Genomic DNA, 19,113 nt, shown 5'->3' on the forward strand with positions numbered 1-19,113 from the left:
GCATTATTTTAAGTCAGTGATGCATAATAAGACTTATAAGAGATGTTAAGTGCTAACAGAACCTGAACCATCTCTAGCTGGATCTCTTTTAAAAGTAGATCTAGCCTGTTAATACAACTCCGTTTCAAGTCGCTTTATTCTATAGTCTCCTGTCGTCTCGTAACACTTCCTCCGCGAGGAGCGTTTCGTGTGACCCCAACGGAAGACTACCCCTGCTTAGTAGATAAAACAAGGGCAAATAAACAAGCCTGACCTTACACTCATAAATTATCAAGACTTAGCGTATAAAGAAAACACACAGCACTTAACGGAATATCTCTCAATTATCACGTTTCCTTTTCCTGTTTTGTGAGTGTCTCGACGGTCAACAAGCGACGGAGGAATATATCCGATTCTATAATGGTTAATAGGATTGCATGATGACGTTGAAACTCGTTGAAGCATCCCGCTAAGTGCACCTTCTTCGCTCCACTTTAAAAGTCTTAAAAGGTGGAAACAATTCACCGGCGGTCGGGAAGACACGTTGATGTTCTTGCTATTGGAATCCCAAACTGACTTAACTTTATGGAATGATTTTGGTGGACGATATCATTGTACGAAAACTATAGAGCTACACAGTTAATTACGGGCAGACAGGTACTCAGTAAGTCACAGCGGAAGTTACCGTGCTGACTTTTCTTTAAGAGGCATGGCCCGGGGGGAATACTCCCTTATATGGGCTATATAGGTATGTGCGGCCCCAAAGGTTAGGGGTTTACAGCCGTTTTAGTCATAAATAGGGTATCGATTTTGGCAATTTTGGTTATAAATACGGTATGGTTTTAGCACTCTAGTCATTAATTGGGTATATTTCTTAGCAGAAGCTACTTTTTCATTGCTATCCGATAAGAACGACAACAAAAGTCCTTCATAACTTCAGTTTTAAGGCAACTACGCGAGCTGCAACTGTCATAAATAGGGTATCGAATTTTTGGCCAGGTCATAAATAGGGTAGGAAAAATCGCAGATTTTGGTCAAAAATAGGGTAAGGGTTATGGGAGGTGGGCCGCACAACCCCACCCAACTTTTCTGGGAGTACCTCCCCCCGGGAGCCATGGAAAACGCGAAACAAATGAAAGAAACATCACGGACTCTTATTGATAACGAACAGTAATCTATCAATTCACAGCCTAGGTCAAACTAAATGTCACGGTAACAAACTGTGTCTTCGCAGCAAGGTAAATCGTCTCCCCAATTCACCTCAATTCGGTGAATAACTGTAAATTATACAAGAGTAAACGAGACGAGTACATCAATTTCTTATAGGGCAAGGTAGTCTAATAGCAAATTTTGTTTTTTGTGTTATGCTGATTTTGTTAAAATAAACCAACCGAGCCACAACTATCCAGGACTTTTAATCTAAACTGAACACATTACTCGTGTACATCGTCATGTAGGATCAAAAACCTAGTCAAACAACAACAACATGGCGGGAACTTGAAGCGTGCATTAAAGAGAATCAACCAATCAGCTTCTATTGTAACGCATACATTATCATAAATATTTCAACAGATTTAAGGATATCGATAACAGGAAGGGGGGAAAAAACACAGGAGAGATATACGACTACAGCGTAAAAAACCCGTATAATTCTCTGTACTTTATTAAAACAATTAATTCCGTGCTGGTCTAGTTCATGTGACTACATAGGTAAAGCCAGTTATCGCAGCTAGATTTAAATTCAATAACATTTTAACGAAAATATTACTCCGTCAAAACATATTATTAAACAAATGGTAGCCTGCGTAGCTTGGCGGTTTTTAAGCAATTTGAGCGCGTTAAGAAAGCGGCGAGGCCGTGATAACGAGCGCCAAAGCCTGCGAAGCTACGAGGAGCCAAATTGCTTAAAAACTTCCTTGAACCGCCAAGCTACACGGGCTAACAAATATGGTAGTTTGAAAATTTTATTCATCTGTTATGTTTACTTTGCAAATTACTTCTAGTTACTTACATGACAAACAAGTTAAATACAATGAATTAAATACCATGCCGGCTAAGTGTTGTTTGGTAACAAAACTTACACAGGTATTTTTCGGAAGAGACATTTCCTAACCTTCATATTGTTAACGCTAATCACAGATAGTCCTCCATGGCAGTGGCCTGTTAGACACTTGGCCACGTAATTACTCGGCCTATATTACCGTGACAGGCCCCTTCCTGTGAATGTAATTGAAAGAGAATGACAAATCAATATAAACATAATTTACAATCAAGAAGAACACTAACTGTCAGTAAATTACAGAGTTAATTTAACTAAACAAAAAAAAAAAAAAAAACTCGACTGTGCGCGACATTCATTCATAATTTCCGGCTAATGCACTGTGGCAAAATTAAACAGACTACTGGAGCTACCGCAGAACGACGCTTGAGCACTTTCCATATCGGGCCCAGCCCACGCTATCCCGGAGAAATTTGAAAACGCAGCTTTATTTCAACGGTTTATAGGTCTAACGTGCACACTAATCCGGAGAAACTGTTTACGGAAAACAAAACTCACGACAGTCATGTGATTAACCCTGACCGTTAAATGGTACACACACAAGTGTTTCTGCCGTCAATGATTGTTGTGTTCTCAAAGGCCGATCGGGGCCTTAGTCATAATCATATCAAAATACTTCGAATCTGATTGGTTATCAGCACGTTCTCTTTGGAACGGGCAACTTAGCTATCCAATAACAAGGTGTCAAATAGCAACATTTGCGCGGCGTGCGAGTTTTATTTGCCTTTTCTTGAGAATGAACACTTCTCTATCAGTTTCCAAAACTTTTCAGAAATTATTTTTCCCCCGAGAACTTTGTCATCTAAATGGTAAAATCGTAAACAAGCTTGGCTTCGTCTAGATACTTCCACGATTGTTTATGGTTAGATTTATTGGTAACTCTGTCTGAAATCATACTTAAGGTCATTCACCAGTATTGCATTGCGCATCCCTACTGCGCATAATTTCAAGCGTGATTAGAGCGCGCGCATTAAAACATGGCGACTTTTTCTTTACAGCTGGACCTCGCCATAGCGGTAAACCGTCATTTTCTCGCAAACTGGTATGGTGACCTATCATTTTTTCTGTGTTGTTTTGAATTGAGTAATAAATTTCTCTGTGTAAAATAAATATGGACCAATTCTCAGTGTAGAACAAAAAGCAATCGTCGGAAAGATGAATTTAGCAAGGAATCGTGACTACAATCATGATGGTATTATAAGGATTTATATGGGTATAAACAAGGTGCTGTTGCTCCTAAACGAAAATGGGGACCCCTCAGTTTTATTTCAAAATTTAAGTTCCTATAATATAAACAGTCAATAGGCAAAGTTTCACAAAAGTCTCAGTACAGGTTCTATTTTAGTGGAATGACCTTAAATGAAACATTATCTTAGCCACTTATAGGCCGAATGTTGGGTGTGGTATATATACTTCATTATAAAAGTGATGACGATGACGATGATGATGATAATCATAATAAATGATTTGGCATTTTAAAGCAGTTTAGTTTTGCTGTAGTCCATTGGTACCCAGAGCGGCGTAAATTCATTTAATCACACTATTTTATTTTTAATGGCCAATTCTCGCTATGAGACATCGTACGGAATCATGGCAGTTGTTTCATCCAAACAAGTATCCAGGCCAAGATGATAAATGCAACTACCATGATTCTCTGCAGTCGCATCCCATTGTGTTTTAGATTTCTTTTGAACTCACCTCAAAAGCAAGGCTAACCCCATTGATGGCCTTTAGTGCGTATTTCTTATTAGAATCGTGTTTATCAGTGAACTGAATACAGTACCACCCGGGCTTGTTCTTCTTGTCCGGCTCTTCAATCTTAAATCCTTTTAGAAACGAAATAAAACGAGAGCTGATGCGCCACTGCAGTAAGCACTAGAAAGTTTATGTCTTCCACGTCATGATGTAAATATGGTATACAGGCGACTCCCGATGACTCGCACACTCGCTCAACTGAACCATTTACTACAATTTTAACCTCGGTAACTCGAGCCATCTATAACTCGAACCTTCCGCTAACTCGAAGCAATTTTCAGTTTCCCTTTAACCCTGCACAGTTCTCAGTACCTTGACTTCTCCTGCTGCTTTGCTTTTCTCTTTTTTTCCACTACGTAAATAGTATGTTCTGATTTATAAGGTAAGTTAGAAATGTACTGATGTAAATGTACTCGATCGACGTCTCTACAATTAAATTTCGATAAAATGTAGACTGTATGAATACAAGCACAATAAATACCGTTTTCCCCTCATTCTAGTCATTTGTTCCCTGCTCCAGATAACTCAAACTACCTTCAACTTGAACCTTGTTCAATTTCCCTTAATTACAGGTTCGAGCTATCGGGGGTTGACTGTATTATGTCGACTGAGAGACTACTGTTGGTGATTGGCTTATTTCACTCCGGCCATCAGCAAAAATCTGTAGCTTTACTTATTTATTATTGAAATTAGACCTGCAACGTGTTTGATTGGTGTGAACAACAAATTTCCCTAATTATAATAGGAATCAATGGCGTTTGTACGACTATCATGACGATAAACTTCACTTCGAATCTTATGAAGTCGACTGAGTTAAAAAAAAATGGCTCTTTTCTTCAATAACTTACGTGTGCTGGTATCTTGGGTAGCTGTCCAGTAACTGTTACTCCACATTGCTTGCTGCCAGCAACTGTAGGACAGTTAGTGGTATTGTTAATCTTCATAAGATTGCCTCCACCGCATGATCTCTGACTCAGTTTCCAAACCGAGCTCAGGCAATGTAGACTTGATACAACTTCCATGCGAGCCAGCAAGCACGCGACAGCAATCTATAGGTAAAGATTAACAAGACAAATAAACGCTTCTAAGTCACCAAAACAGATTCTGCTAACATATTAAACACGATAAACGTACGAGCAGCTGTTTTCAACGTAGGCATATCAGAATCCAGTTACAGAAATATAGTGAAAAGGAGTTTAACAAGTTTTTTTAGTGAGAACATTTCATGAAAAGCCTAGGGCATTTAATGCACATAAAGTTTCTCTTTGCGTTGGAATTAATGTTTAAAGCTAAGGCCAAAGGACATTGCAGAAAGAATTTCAAACTACTCTCTTGGGGAAAACATCTTAATAGCAGTATCAAAGTTTTAAGTTTCTCTAAAGTTACTTACTACAAAAATCCCCTTCAACGCCATTTGATGCTCTCTCTTTTCGGTCAGCTCAGATTCCAATGTTGAAATTTTCATGGCTAAGCTTCCTTTTATACCATTTTCACAATACAGGTATACATATATGTGGGATGCATGTAACTGCCCAAGAATTCGCCTCTCTTTGGGGCTCTTCCGAAGCGCTTCTTTTTGGGGCTCTTCCGAAGCGCCTGGAGCAGTTTTGAAACAGTTTGGTGATAATGCACTTATTAATTCAAAATGAAAGTCCTGCTTTTGAAAGAGACATATCCGACGACTGCCGAAACGGAAAACCCAATTTGAAAAAGTGTGCTTCTAAGTTTTCTGGAACTGAGGCTACGTGTGGGTGTGTTCGACGGAAGTTTTGCAGCTTTAACGGCTTGGCTTCAAACTGATTTTAAACGACGTTCTCAGTCTGTGTACACGATAACAGTAACGGGTCTATTGACAAGGTTGACGACTAAACCGATGTAGCGAGCTTATGAAGCTGACTTTTCAAGCTTTAGCTCTTCGTCGATGAATGTTTTTTTTTTTTTTTTTTTTTTTTTAACTTTTACCAACTTCAAGTTGATACCCTGCTTAACTTTAGAGGCAGTCATTGCAGTGGAACATCCAGAAACAGGTCCGGGACACTGACAAATATTTAAGCTATTTGGTCTCAAACTTTTACGTATTTCCAAATAGTTGAACGATGATTGCCAATTACTTGAACTAAATGAGATGAACATAAAAGCGTCAAACGCATAAAATTAAACTAGTCAAGGATGTGTAAAAAAAGGGTAACGCGAATCGTTGAGCGGTAGTAGATGTCATAACGTTAAAGGAATGCAAAGAAAATAAATTTAAACGCGAACGAACCTACGCCAACTGTTACAAAGTATCATTTTTCACCTCTCGCAACAAGCAGGCACTACGACACTGCTTAAAAATTGGCCTGCTACATGTATGTGACGTGGATAGGAGAGGTGAAAACCCTGGCAGCAAATAAAAGCACCTTACACTATTGCCGATGATCATGATTTTGAAGAGCTTGTTGGCGAAAACAGCCCAACTAAAAGAACACCGTACTGACGTCATGAAGAGCTTATCCCACGCGAGCAAAAAATGTTTTAATATGTCTTATACATGTATGCTTTCAACCGGTTTCGCCCTGTTCTCAGAAACATTCGAAAAAAAATGTCTCGGCTTGAAGTCTGAGAAACATCTCTGGTAGCTGCTGAAAGTTTTGTGCTATTGTTCTTTTGCAGTTTTTTGCAGGCAAAAAATAAGACCAGCTTAAGAGCGGAAGCAGTCCTACCTCGTTTCTTTTTTATGACACAGCTTGTTGCCGTGACATTCAGTTTGACCTAGGCCGCTGTGCATTGATAGATAAATGTTCATGGTTGAGAGTCCTTTGAAGTATTTAAGTGAAATCATTTTTATTTGTACCGCACGGAAACTTCCTCTGTGCTTATTTCGTTAAGTGCTATATGTTTTCCTTATACAATAACAATAAGTCTTGATAAAATACGAGTGAGAGATCAGGCTTGTTTATTTGGGCTTCCTTTATTTATTGAGCGGCGGGGGTCGTCTTCCCGTTTGTGGTCATCACACAATACCGGGGACCACTGAATAAACATGAAAATAGAAGTTAATTAAGTGTATAAGCATTCTACTCAATACAGGTTATTATCTAGTGACTACAGGTTGCCTGCATGTATACTTTTTAGCTAAAGGAACTCTTTTTGGTTGGTTCTCTCCTGTCGCGACTTTTATATAAACAGTATTCTCTCTAAGAGCATGACATCCGCAGTCAAGAAAGCTTATGTCGTTCACAAATTATTGTTTTAATTTTCGATCTTGTCGTCTTCTGTCGACTAAACTCGGGGCTAGTTCAACACCTGTTTGCTGAAAAGGGAAGTATTTAAAGCGCTAAGATACCTCTGTTTATTATACATAGCGACTCCAAATCCATAAGCCTATATCACTTGTACTTGACGCTTAACTTTGCGTAATCGGCTTCTTCCCGGGGATGTGGAGTTGAAAAGAAGGGAAGTAGCCTGCTATTTAACCCCCCAAATCCGACACTGCTCTACCACTGAAAACTATAAATACATTTTTTGTCTTGACTTTTCTTTGCTGATCAAATATACAAAATATGCATTACAATCCACATAACTTGACTTGTAATGGCTATTAGTGGTAATTCTTATGCTACGGTATTAAATTATTTATATACTGACATATTAATTACAGTATCAGCGGAAAAGAGAGGTTAAACATTGTATGTGATTCAATTCATTCTAGAATAGGAAGTAGTTAATTTGATGCATTCGTGAATAGTCGTCAAGACGGCTAGCGGTTCCGCTTTAACTTGACCCTAATGATCTCAAGTAGGAAAACAATTAATTGTTTAAAAACAATCACTTTGAACGAAGAAATTTCTAAAAAAAAAATTGAACCTCCGACAGAAAAGTGAAGAAATTAAAAGAAAGCTATAATGAAAACAATGTAACTACACAGAACATGAATGACGAGTAAACTATAACGCACATCTTTGTCGAAGACAGCAAAATTTAAAAACAGGCGCAGCGGAAACTTCGTTGTTCATTCATGAAAATGACATGTACGTTGGCGGGGAAGTCGAAACACTTACGTCCGATATTGACAAAGAAAATGATTATATTTTCTGAGTCAGTCAAGGTTTGCGCATCTTGGAAAGTTTAATTTAGCCTAATTTTTTTTCGTTTGTCGTTTGTTTTGCAAAGTAGATTTCATGCCTCGACAGCATAGAATTTATTGAGTATCATTCGTCAGGCTTACGACGTTTTTTCAATTTAAATTGGCATAAGTTGCGCATGCACTCATATTTACGTCAGAAAATCTAATTCACTAAAACTAACTAAATCAATCATCTTTGTTGCGCGTAAAATAGATGACTCGAGTCGCCCAAAACAAAAGATTTCATAATCATATCTATGCAAAAATTTCCTTTTCAAGAGACTCTTATGCAAAAGATTGTTTATAGAAAAGAAAGTAACTAGTCCAAGAGTTAGTTATGATCTTGGTGTAGGTTCTGAACAAAAGTAAATTGAGTTTTAGATTGAAAGAGAAGCGAAATTTACTTCTAAACTCATGGATTGAGGGTAAAGGGCCTCAGAGGTGTTAGAAATAAAGAGGCCAGCAAAATTTTAATAAAATTGAGAATTCTCCTCAGCACGCATCAATGTGTGGTGAACTCGATACAACCAAAAACAAGCTTAATGTTTTATTATTTTTTTTGATTTTGACTGTTCTGTGTATAGTCGCAGGGATAGGCGTTCAGTTTGACAAGTACATGACTGACGGGGACATGGGGGGGGGGGGGGGTGGGGGTCTGAACACGCAACACCGCAAAAAAAAATTAACGACCACCACATCACCGCAAGAAAAGTCAACGAAACACCGTCACCACAAGACGTATTTTTAGCGCCATGATTCGTTCATCTACACTTTTATAATACTTTTATACCTCAACAATTTTCCACAAAATAAACACATCAGAACGCTTTTCATTGTGCATATGTTGATACTGCTGATGCCGGTAAATCAGTTTTGTTGCTCTTGTGAAGAAACCTTGGGTGAAGCTAGGAAGCGGACGAAGAAAAACGTGAGGACCCTTGAGAGATGGCCTTTACCCCAGATCCCTCTCTTCTCTTACTTCGCTCACTTTTCTTGGTGTATAAACCCACTGACTGAAGCCCTATCTTCACTGAAAGTATTGCTTTCCGGAGCTTGCTACGTTTGCGTTCGATATTGATAATCGCAAAAAAAATTGAAAAAATTAAATAGGAGGTGTAGAAAGTCGGAAGACCTTGGAGCGGGTAAAGACCGGCATCAGAATGACCTGTAGACGAAGCCGAAGAGCAAAAGGAAAAAAAAAATAGTAATGTACTCCCTTATATGGGCTATATAGGTATGTGCGGCCCCAACGGGTAGGGTTTTTCAGCCGTTTTAGTCATAGATAGGGTATCGATTTTGGCCATTTTGGTTATAAATACGGTATGGTTTTAGCACTCTAGTCTTTAAGTGGACCTTTGCTTGGAACCATTGCTTTACTTTTACTGACTTTACGACGATGAGCCGCGTTGCCCCCCGGTCTCACCTGAGCAGACTGGGTCTGAGAAATAGACACACACGACGTAGTAGCCTCAATGTCGATATATCGATTGAAGAAGTTCGATTATGTCACTTATCGAAAGCTTATTAATGTGTATGTGACAGAATGTCTTCCAAATAGCTGTTTTGGTGGTCAAAGGACATCATTTAAGTCTAGCGATCGGTAACTTGACATGCAGCATTCAAAGAACTGAATGTTTGCGGCGGTTCGCGATTCCAAGAGTGCTGTTAAGCGCTAACACATGGAAACTTGGTTCGCGACTGTGTCAGGCTAAAACAGAGCAGGTCTAAAAGCAGGTCACTTCAAGGGGACAAGAAAGGTATTTTGGCGAGTTACATGACAAGTAGTAGGTACCGGGCCTATGAAAGTGTGAATGTCTTGATTTGGCGGGACGGTGCATTCCGTGTCACAACAGTATAGTTACCCATAATGCATTGCAAGGTGTATGTGACAATAAAGGCTGCTGTTAGCCAGGAACCAGAAGAAGCAAAGTCAAGACTATAGCATATTTGAGGAAAACAGTGACCCCTTGAATTGCTCTGTCTAAAAGCTTTCCCCAGGATTGAGATAATTATCACAAACAATGCAAAATAGCGACCTACACGAACTCGTTGGCGAGGTGATTTTCGACGTAGGAAAATTCTGAACTTGGAAATTCTGTGGGTTTCTCAGAGTTGAAAATAAGCGAAGAAGGGTTTTCTGCCCATGAAGAAAACAAGTAAAAGACAAAATAACGAACAAATTTTAAACCAAGGTAGCCGGGTTGATGATTAGAATTAACGGTACTGGACTATAGTAAATCTAAGACTTGAGAATGTGGACTGAACTTGGAAATCCGGATCATCAATTTTTCTGCCTCATTTGGTTCACCTTGTCGATGTTTAAATGTGAGTTTCTATAGTTCATTGTGCTTAACCAGTGACCCAAAATCAGCTCCAGAGTGAAATTCTTATTCTGAACCATCTTCCTGGCAGATAATTTTGCACAAACGTACAGAAACTGGTGTTTGAGGCTCTTCCAACACCCCCAGCAGAGAACATAAATGTTTCGAAACGCCCATTTTATCGAAAAAGAAAACTACTGTGCTAGGTGTTTTGGAAGGAATAACTTATAGCGGAGCTCCAGCGGAGCCCCATACCCATATAGGGGAGAAAAGGAAACCCATGAATTGATTTTCTCATGGTTATCATGGCTAGCGGTATTGCTCGTGGGCGCGTACGCACGACGGCGACGACGACGGAGTCGCGCAAGATGGCGGCCATACTCCAGCTAATAGGTTGACAGAGACATGCACCCTCAGTTGGTAGCGGGTGAATGCCATTTTTCTTGGCGGGATTTTTAAAGAAAAACGATAGCGGAGGTTGATTTAATATTTTTAAGACAGGGTTGCGCTGAAGCAAAAGACAGAAAGCAAGAATTAACAGGCAAAGAAGTAGCGAAGAATATCGCGAAAAAGACTGAGCGGGCCAGCGCTGGGGAAGGAGGCGAAACAGTACTGAACAATGCCGTGAATTATAGCTAGTCAAGGGCTAGAGAAAGGAGGTGAAATAATACCGAACAATGCCGTGAACCAAAGCTAACGAGGGCTATAGAAAGGAGGCGAAAGTACCCGACAAATTGATTCAGAAGACTGCCGAACTCCCCATGGCCAAGTTCAAAATTCGCGCGAACGTGATGCTGTGCAGCCGTGCAAGAAAATTCAAAAGTCACCTGATTTGGTCAGGTGATGAACATTAGAGAAATCAAACGTACCCGAGTGTTTTAGAGAAATTGCAAAACACTAAACGTAGCGGAAAGAAGTGGTTGATTCGTTGATCTATCGAAAATATAACTTCAGTTTAGTCTTCACAACTTTTGCTGCAAGTTTCTGCCTGGAAGATTTACACTGGCCGAACTGAATTGCCAACTTGCGGTAAGTGACTTTTGTTGTTGCGTTTGGTATGAAAATTAACAAGTTTCCTCGGCGATATAAGCTTATTTTCAATTGGAATCCATTAAAAGTCTTCCTTATTTGAAGCCATGCTGTAAGAGATTTTAAAAATTGCATCGTTTTAATTTCGCTCGTCTCTAAACAATAACACGTGGGTCGCTTTGGAGGTTGCTGTAAGTTGTAAACAAATTATGTTTTCTATCGATTTTCGTCGTCAATTTAAGCTTATAACCTCACATCTAAAAATAAGCTTAACCAAAATCGTACTTGTAAACACGGCCGCGCGAGTTTTGAAGTTTTCTCTGATTTAGTTAGCACTGCCGCTTCGTAGACTGCTAAAATTTGTTCTTCTGTTGTTGAAAACTGAACCAAGAAAGGTCTACAAACCATTTTAGGCCGAAGCGAACAGGATTTGCTAAATTTACTTTTGTTCCTATGTGAATATTTGCATATTGTGATTACAAAGTATGGAGAGTTCCTCGTTTTGTTAGTTCAATTTATTCGGTTTGGCGAAATGCTTTTGTGAATTCCGAGGTTAAATTGGTTGAAGACTGGTAAAGCTACTGCCAATGAAATGACTGCATAGCTAAATTAAGCCGTCGGCAAAAATACAGACTCTCAGTAATATTCAAATTTAAGCGTGAATAATTTTTCAACTTTAACACCGCAAGCTTAAACGAATTTTCTTTACCCTCTCTTTTATTCGGTCACCGTTCACTGAAAAGGGATTTGCTGTTGATACTCGAGCTCAGATGTAGTGATATGCATCTTGTGTTTATAATGTAGATTTCCTCGTTTTATTTTGTTGTCTGTCCAATTAGTTCGGTTTGGTGAAATGCTTATATAGTCCAAAATGTCGAGTAGACGATTATGCATGGCAATCCTGTCTGCAAATGAAGCTCTGCTTTGATTTTGATTGGCTATTTCATGTTATTTGTGCCATTGCTTTTGGTTGGGGGTACATGGACCGTATTTTGTTAATAAGAGGTTATTCCCCAATGCGGTATTTACACTTAATATGGAAATGTTCCAAAAAAGTGAGATAGTACTAATTGACTCGGTAAATTGAACAGTGTAATAGAAGTTCTTGCCCTGACCATTTCTCAGTAATAAGAAGAACTTTTACATACATATATACACAATTTAGTTGCAGAGAGTGCTCTCCTATCTCCACTCTCTCTCTCTCTTTACTCTCTTCTTCACACTAATTTTTTATTTACTAACTTATTAAATGAATGTCACTGACTGTTTTCTTTGTTGTGCATGCATACTTTTTTGCTGGTCGGAGAAAGTTTCAGTTTCTTCCTGGCTGTACAGTTTCCTTTCTCCTGTCCTGTACCAATTTGTTTGTGATATAACTTCGTGAATTCTCTATTCTCCTTAAATTTTATCTCATCAGGTTGATAGAATGCACTCTCAGAGTGTTCCATCATTGTCTTCAGTGGCTACAATTTTCCGGAAAAAAGCAATAGTTTTCTTAATTTCCTTTTACTTTGTGTTAGGACTTTTTAGCCTGCCTGTAATTGGCCCATGGGCATTACGGGAGAATAATTTTCAAGTAAAGAATTACATTCGTTTTAGTGTTGAGTATTTTAAATTGTTATGAATTAGGCATTTCTTTTTATTATTTATATTTTTTATTTTAGTCCCACGCAATGTTTTATGGTTTTACCGAGGTATACCATGTAAATGTAAATAATGCACTGGAACTGGCCAATCAGAGTGTGCATTATATCGGCTTTAAACACAAACCACATATTAAAAATGACTCATGTAAGTGATATTTTTATTACAGAGAACTGGACAGGGCAAGAACTTCTCCTTCTTTTGTGAATTTATATATTAATTCCTCTCAGTGCTGTCAAAATGTCTCAGGAACCTTCATTTCTGATAATCTATCATTTTCCACCATACCTACAGCACAGAAGCTCACCAAATCCTAACTGATAACTAACATGTGTGTATCTCTAGCCTTTGCTGTGTGCTACATGTATATTCTGTTATCCTGCCTTAACTGCTAGGAAAAATTTTGGCAGAGCTGTTTCAACAGTTTCACTTAAATTGATTTCCAGTAACAGCGCTACATGTAGCAGTGTTATTGAGTGTGAACTTTATGGGGGATTTTAAATTTTTATTTTTTTATGATTACAGACGACAACAAATATACATGTGTATACATAACCTGATGTTGGTGTTGGTTACAAACTGTAGTTCATAATAGTCATCCTATTACAGGTAAGGGGGAAAAGTTCAGAGAGTTTAGAACATTTCTTCCCCCAGCACACCTTCTGTCTATAGGTGCAATAATTGAGAGGTTATATATATGTACGAAGAGTAATGTAAAGTTACTGTATAAACTTAGCATTAAAATCTGACATTTGAATGCCTCCTTTGCTAAAATTAGTCATGATTTAATTGTTATCACTCCCTGTGAATTCATAGAGATTCCAGAGGCAATTATAACCTAATGTGGAAGTCCTGTCTTCAAGTGAGGGAAAATGACACAAAAGAGTTACAATGAAAGTAAAGAGAATTGTGAATGTTGATATGGTGTACATTATACATCTTGTAAAGGCATTTGGTGAGTGCCAAAGGCATAACATTTCATGTATTGCTTTTTCAGGACAAATTATATAACAGTGACGTTTTAAAAGGTGTGATCAGAAAAATAATGAGTACATTGTCCAGGCAGCATCAGTTTATGCACAGCATATGCAGACGGTAAGAGGAACTGTAAGCACTACCATGTAAGTTAGTTTTATGCTTATGACTTCTTGTTCTTGAATTTTGTGTCATTTCATCACAAGAATAGGTAACGAAAGATGCAATAGTTGTTGCAATATATTTTTGAAGGAAAACTTATAAGTCTACCTATTCTGGATAACAGCCATGTGTAAACTGAATGTGAAGCAAACAATATGTTAAATATGGGGCAACCCTAAAACCCAGAAACCGGAATCCGGAATCTGGAACCAAAAACCGGAATCCAGAAACTGGAAACCGGAATCCGCAAATCAAAGAAAATAAGTTCTTCAAGTATGCAAAAATTGTTTTGCTTAGCTTTTCGACTGTAAAAAGTAAGCTGCCAAGTAAAAAGGACCTCAAACTTAACCTTTTTTGAAACAAAAATTCCCCGTCTGTTGAAATTGTGCAACCGTTATTTTTAGTGAGGGCTATGATTATGAGAATCTCAGTAAAGTGCATCTTAATTTTATTCCAAGCACCTCGAGAGTGTCTAAAATAAGCTTGCTGGTAATTGCCATTTCGTTTAATAAGTGATCTTCAATTTACCGGAAGTATAAATTTATCCTTTATGTCTAGTACATACTGAACAAGATAGAAAATGTCATAGAGAACAGGATATCCATCAGTGGCAGTCCCCTGTACATTGACGGTCACGCCCCCCAATTTCGAAGTCCAAGGGCTAACCCGTCTGGTCTAAATATGAAATTTGATTTTTCCAACAGATACGAGACCAATTCCAGATTAACACAATTTCCACACATACTGTGACAAATCAGCATTTCATATTCTTGGCGGCCATCATATTAAAACAATTTGTAGAAATGTTGCACACTTACTTCCGTCTGCTTCTCACTTGCTGACAGATCAGACCACATGCTGTTCAAAGATGCTAAAAGACTGCCAGAAACTCACTGCAATAGCCTATAATAGCTTGTTGTTAATGTGCTGCTCACCAGTCTTCTCAGAGCAATTTGATCTAGACAAGAACCGGGCTCTCGCCAGGGCCAGCTTGAACAAAAGATGGGTAACTTAGTCTATGAGCAGGCTCTCGTGTTTGGGCTGGGGGTGTGATTGGCAAAGCCGCATGAAGGCTCTTGGTGACATGCCAATGCAGAAAAACACTAGACACCTATTTAGCCTGCTCAGACAATAGAGACAGATACTAGAGCCTGCTCGCAGGCTATAAGTAACTCTATCCACCCAAAAAATCAGTAACCCCGACTGGATAGTGATGTACCGAATGAATAGCTTTATGCAGCTTTTGAACAACGGGGCCAGATATATAGCTAAGGGTTGTTCAGAACTAGTCAATAATTTTTTAGCAATTACAGTCTGTGGCTGAAGTAAAGCCAAGAAAATAAATAACAACAAAATGATTTTTGCTCATATTTATTTATTAGACATTGCTGAAGTGAATTATTTCTATCATCATTCATAATATCTGGATTCCAGATTCTGGTTTTTGGTTCCGGATTCTGGATTCCAGATTCTGGATTCCGGATTTCGGTTTCCAAATTCAGTGTTTTAGGGTTGCCCCAGATGATGTATGTGCATATGTTAATCTTGAATAATCTGAAATTTCAGAGAGTTTAAAAATATCATATCATATCTGTGATGGTTCTGAGGTGGAGGGCTGTTACATGTACATGCAAATGTCTCATGCACGATTTTTCACTCATTATGATTCAGGTGCAAAGAGTTTCTGTATCTGTTGATGTGCAACAATCTACACCAATATTTCAACCTAATAATGTACAGTGTATATTAATTAACCAAATTATGCTGTTTGTTTTTAGTTGGCCAGTGCTACTACATAGTAATGTAATGTTGAAGTGCACAAATTTACAAACATGCCCAGTGTCAACTTGTCAAATACATGTATATGAACTGGCCAGACAGTGTAGATTACAAAATTCTCTGAAAGGTAAGATGTTTCTTAAACATTATTTTGTAATTAATGATTTCTCAGACATTGTTTTCTTCAAGAAAAGATTCATACCCCACATGGAGGTTTTTTCTCTATTAGAGCTCTTGATTCCTGATACTTTAATTTGGAATTTCTAAAGACTGGCCGTGAATGGGTGTTGGGTGTGAATATCTTCTGGAACTGCACATTCATTCATTGAGTAGGCAAGAACATCAGTATTTATCCTGACAAACTCAGATTTTCTTCTGGAAGCTGAACTCATATACAGTTGTACAGTTATATGTACAACCAAACAGCCTGGATGACCCTGTGATTGGGACTGTGCACATTGTTGTAACCCTCAATGTTCCAGTTGCTTGTTTGAAGCAAATTGCATTTGCTCTCGAAAGCAAGTGGTGAAGTTCATAACGGTTATGTAAGTTTGCTTTGTATTATCAGGGCAGAGCCTGCCACAGTGAAAGTTGGAGTACCAACCCCTAGCATTTGATTCACTACTAACACTCAGTAAACAGCTAACAATGAAGTACACTGTATATCAAAGAAAGGAATTACATGCCTGTTCCTGTCAGTCAATATATGAACAGGTTACAGATGGGGAGCCTGTATTAAAACATCAAAGATTTTCAAAGCAACCATGGCCTGGTGAGATATTTCTGAGGTAATATAAATTTAAGGTCCTTATGACTGCTTATAGGCATTGATTTTTATTGTAAACAATATCTTACTGAGTGTATTTTTCTTGTGTGCTAATTGTTGGAGAACACAGAGGTCACTGTTATGACAGAGATATTAATTTGTGAAAAGTTCTATAAACAAATGCATCTGGGAACAAATTAATTTATCATGGATGCAGCTTCTGAGAGATCCCCAATATTAATGGAACAGACACTGTTCATACAGTACATGTAAAAGAGTTTAGTAATTCATTACTTATGATTGTAATGCTTTGTTTGGTTTCTCTGTATTTACAGACAACTTGATGGGATTATAAATTCTGCACCAAGTTCATTGAATAAACTGACTTTGTGTGGGAGTCCCCATGTTAACTAAGGAAGAATATAATGATTAATGACAATGCCTTGTCTTTCTGAATAAGGTAGGAAAGAACAAGAAATGCCACCAAAAAGCACAGAAGACAGTTCTGTTATGTGATCAAGATTTTTGGTAGCTTCCCAGAAATCCTCGAAATCGTGGCTCTATATTTCATAATGACACCATCTTACACCTCGATCTGCTGAAGTAATACTAGTTCCGGCTGAAACTATTAAATCATTCGCAATTTACCTCATACATGTTGGATTATTTTCATTAGTAACAACATTCCGAAAAATAACTGAGGAGCTCCGCTTTTAGGCTGGCCTAAATCTATATATTATTTTATCATATCAAGGGTATAAAAGTGATGTTCAGTGTCGGATGACACGTTTTGTGGTCATGACGTCACAAAACACATTTTTGTAAATAAGCTAGTTTGCAAAAGAACTTGTACGCCAATTTGCTGTCGACGTGTTGCTTAGGGAAAGGAAATGCTGATAATATGATACAACATTAACTAACCCGTTTTTAAAAGATTTTATGAATACTTTAATATTGTCACGTGACCTATTTCCTAACATTGCACGGATTTAATGCAAAATAGGCAAAATTTAAAACACGCTATAAAAACGCCTTTGTAAAGAAAAGGAAATTACTAGTCTTACTCACTATCAGTTGCTTTTTCCGCTCAAACAGGGTACAAAGTTTTGAAATAATAACTAGTGACCTAACCAGGCAATGGAGCGGTAACTCTATGGGTGTTGCTTAACAATGTCAAACTATTAGGGGTGCAGCTTTTTAGGCTAAATGATCATATATTTATCACTTTATTAGTGAAATGAAGACTTGTTATCGCGTTCAAGCACCCAGCATCTTATGCCTGTAGTTTTTCTAACGTATTTATAAACAAATAGTACTGTTTCGTTCTCAAAGTGTAAAATCCTATGTTTGACTACCTTAAATGACGTGAATAACTTCTAGCTGCCAGTTCTTAACTAAAGCAAACATTTTTTATTGCTACTTACCGAAAAAAAACAAACGTCAACTCCTATTACTTTTCCTTTAAAACAAATATATATTTCTATTTCTCAACTGATATGCTGACCCTAAGATAACCCTAGCCCTAGCCCTCGTCCTAGCCCTAACCCTAAGCCTAACCCTATAAGCTAACCATAACCTTAAGCCTGACGCTAAGTGAGATAACCCTTACCCTAACCGTACCCCTAAACCTGACCCTATTTTTTTCATCTATTTTGTAAAAAGCTTCCGTAGTTGTAGGAAATGTTCCTTTTCATAAGGAAAATGAATGAGCCTGCAATGGTAAATCAGGTCATATTGGGTGCCTTATTTACCTCACAAGGTCATTAAGCGTCTCCAGCAATGATATTCCTAGACAAAGGGCTGAATTTTCCTTCATTTTATGAAATATTGAGGAATTTTATATTCATTACGCAATAACTCAGAGTGGTCTGACGACATGCAGTATCTTCAGGAGTCGGGAGGGCTGAGAATACCAGAAATGACCAGCAGGCCTTGAAGAGAACCAGAAGGAAGACCAGGGCTGCCTCAATTGTAGCACCATCCTCCTTCGTCTGCGTTATTTGCAACAGAGACTGCCACTCCAGAGTGGGAGTCTACAGCCACACGAGACGATGCTCCGCATCGACATAGCGCTACACCATCGTCACCCGAGACGAACGGCTGCCGACGCAATAACTCAGTGGGGGGCAGTGTAGCAATCACGTGATAGTCATAAATCACAAGAGAGAGCTTTGTTTTACTTAAAATAATATATGGTAAATTTGGCATGGCATTTGCCATTTGCCATTTGTTCTGTGATAGACTAGTGCAAACCCAAAGACCCTACAAACACTCAAAATGTCCACTTAAGGGGGTATGGTACCCTAAAATATGGTGATGTTCATGAAAAATTCAATTTCTTGGAAATAAAAGATTTAAGACCCTTGAGGACTTGTCAAAAACATTTTGAAACGATCTTGCCGAATTCCCTTCCAGATGAGTGTGAAATTTAAGGAAAGTACACAGTGGTATAAGTTTTTTCACGTAGCAACGGCCATAGCAACGACTGTTTACTATAAGAACGTAACCAAAAATATAGCTTATTTTAACTTATATGAAG

At 38.3% G+C, this 19,113-nt stretch overlaps 2 long non-coding RNA genes across 2 annotated transcripts; both read left to right on the forward strand.

Annotated features, from left to right (window-relative positions):
• Nucleotides 1-10,463: 10,463 nt before the first annotated feature.
• Nucleotides 10,464-13,938, forward strand: LOC149115805 (uncharacterized). The gene is made up of 2 exons (XR_016206137.1): nucleotides 10,464-11,248; nucleotides 13,418-13,938. It is a non-coding gene; the product is annotated as an uncharacterized LOC149115805 (long non-coding RNA).
• Nucleotides 13,939-15,237: 1,299 nt separating this feature from the next.
• LOC149115806 (uncharacterized) lies at nucleotides 15,238-17,226 on the forward strand. The gene is made up of 3 exons (XR_016206138.1): nucleotides 15,238-15,935; nucleotides 16,377-16,596; nucleotides 16,910-17,226. It is a non-coding gene; the product is annotated as an uncharacterized LOC149115806 (long non-coding RNA).
• Nucleotides 17,227-19,113: the final 1,887 nt, after the last annotated feature.

Source organism: Orbicella faveolata, unplaced genomic scaffold (assembly GCF_042242905.1).
Source record: "Orbicella faveolata isolate gen_17 unplaced genomic scaffold, um_ofav_v1 contig_13, whole genome shotgun sequence".
NCBI classification, from domain to species: domain Eukaryota; kingdom Metazoa; phylum Cnidaria; class Anthozoa; order Scleractinia; family Merulinidae; genus Orbicella; species Orbicella faveolata.